Source organism: Trachymyrmex cornetzi, unplaced genomic scaffold, assembly GCF_001594075.2.
Source record: "Trachymyrmex cornetzi isolate Tcor2-1 unplaced genomic scaffold, Tcor1.1 scaffold1293, whole genome shotgun sequence".
NCBI classification, from domain to species: Eukaryota; Metazoa; Arthropoda; class Insecta; order Hymenoptera; family Formicidae; genus Trachymyrmex; species Trachymyrmex cornetzi.
In genome coordinates this window covers 36,725-38,587 of record NW_017295865.1, presented here as the reverse complement: position 1 = coordinate 38,587, position 1,863 = coordinate 36,725, and the positions used below count along the sequence as shown (strand labels likewise).

General features: G+C 34.2%; 2 pseudogenes; both read right to left on the bottom strand.

Annotated features, from left to right (window-relative positions):
* Nucleotides 1-1,279: 1,279 nt before the first annotated feature.
* Nucleotides 1,280-1,729, bottom strand: LOC108770631 (uncharacterized; annotated as a pseudogene).
* A 26-nt stretch (nt 1,730-1,755) lies between these two features.
* Nucleotides 1,756-1,863, bottom strand: part of LOC108770630 (uncharacterized) — a 903-nt pseudogene continuing 795 nt past the window's right edge.

The following is a 1,863-nucleotide window of genomic DNA, read 5'->3' as shown; positions in this document are numbered from 1 at the left end:
GCGGACAGACGGGCCGAACGAGAATTTCGAGCAGAGTATATGGATATCTGGGACGACGGGGAGTTATTTCTTAATGAATTATTCGGTCTCTCTCCGAACGTATGAACCTAATGTTGCAGAGGATGTACGCATGTGGGAATGTAAGTTAAATATTTAATTGGTATAAATATAACTTTTAAAAAATATGTATATATTTATCATTTTACAGGAAGCTGCGGCTTGTTTTGCGAGACGTCACGCTTACACACACTGTGGTGTTATAGAATAATAAAGTATAATAAGTATCATTATTATTGTTCTATAGCATGCTCACACACACTCCCAACCATATATTTATAATTTGTAATATTTTAAGTAAAAAATTAATAATATATCGTTAGTGTCATACTACACATTGTGGTATAGTAGCGTGCTCACACTCCACCATATATGTATAAATAAATTAAAAGTAAAAATTTATATTATAATATGTATCACACACTATAATATTGTAGCGTGTTCATACACACTCCACTATATGTATAAAAATAAATTAATAAAAATTATTAATATTATAATAATATGTATCGTTAATGTTACCTTAATTTGTACAGTATCCAGAGTCATCCGACATGTACTCCATATCATCGATGTTCCCAATATTTTCGAATTCTTCAAATTCAGCGAAAACCTCATCAACGATATGAAGTAGACGTTCTTCTGGTATATTTTGTACGATATTAACAATGTTTTCCATCACTGCACACTGTACACTGCGCAAGTTTCAAATTAGATTAACTGTCCGTGACAGCGCGAGTGACAATATATTATACGATCAAGCAGAATTTTTTCATTTTTTCCTTGAAAGGTTATAGACCATTTCCCTTTCCTTTAAAACTATATATATAAGTAAATGTAGTATATAAAGGTAGGGTAAATAAATAAAAGTGTTTTATAATTAATAGAATAGTATTTATTATCGAATGGTGTACATAATTAATGCTCTCCGAAACCAGAGCGATCAACTCACAATCGAGGATGTTATTGCGGTCGAAGGATTCGTCATGATACATCATTTTCAGCATGTTCGCAGATTTTGTGACAGTGGACGCGATAGCGAGAAGTCGTGAAAATTTTTTGTCAACGTTATCAGTCATTGCGGTTAAGGAGGAAATGAGACGATTCACACAGTATTCAAGGTTAAATATATTAAATACAGTGCTTTTCGACATGGATAGACGAGCTGTACTTGTTTCTAAGCGCAGTATTGGTAGATTATTGATTCGTCCGAAGCGTAACGTTAAATTTCCGATATACAATGGAGACGGCGTCGCGCGTATTCCTCTATTATCCTCATCGTACTGCAAAAGGGACAAAATGACGTGTTTTTGTTCGAGAAGCTCTTTCCAGATGTCCGGTGAAAGCGGAATCTCTTTACCGTGAGAATCTCCCAAAATGATAGTTACGTAAGAAGGGAGTTTGACATTAATACCAATGTTCAAGTATTTGTAGCCAGTTACGGTTAACAGATATCTTCTCTCGAGAATGCGTACGATAGAACGATGTGTGATTTGATGTCTGAAAGAAAAAATAAGTGAATGGAAAAAAAAGGATGCAAAGAAAAAAACACTTACTTATTTTATGTGTTTCCATTATTAAGATTTTCATCATCGAATGGTTTCTTCACACCTCCTTCGTTAAGATTGTTCTGTTCCATGAGATACTTTTCAATATCCGCGTTGTTGAGCATTGGTGTGTATCCTTACAGTATTATCCTCACGATCGAACACGTGGATGTTGTTGGAATGACTGTTCCTTGTATACTAATCGTTTAAAACTATTATAGTATTGATTATATATGTCCTTCCATCTTTCCCCTCTCCT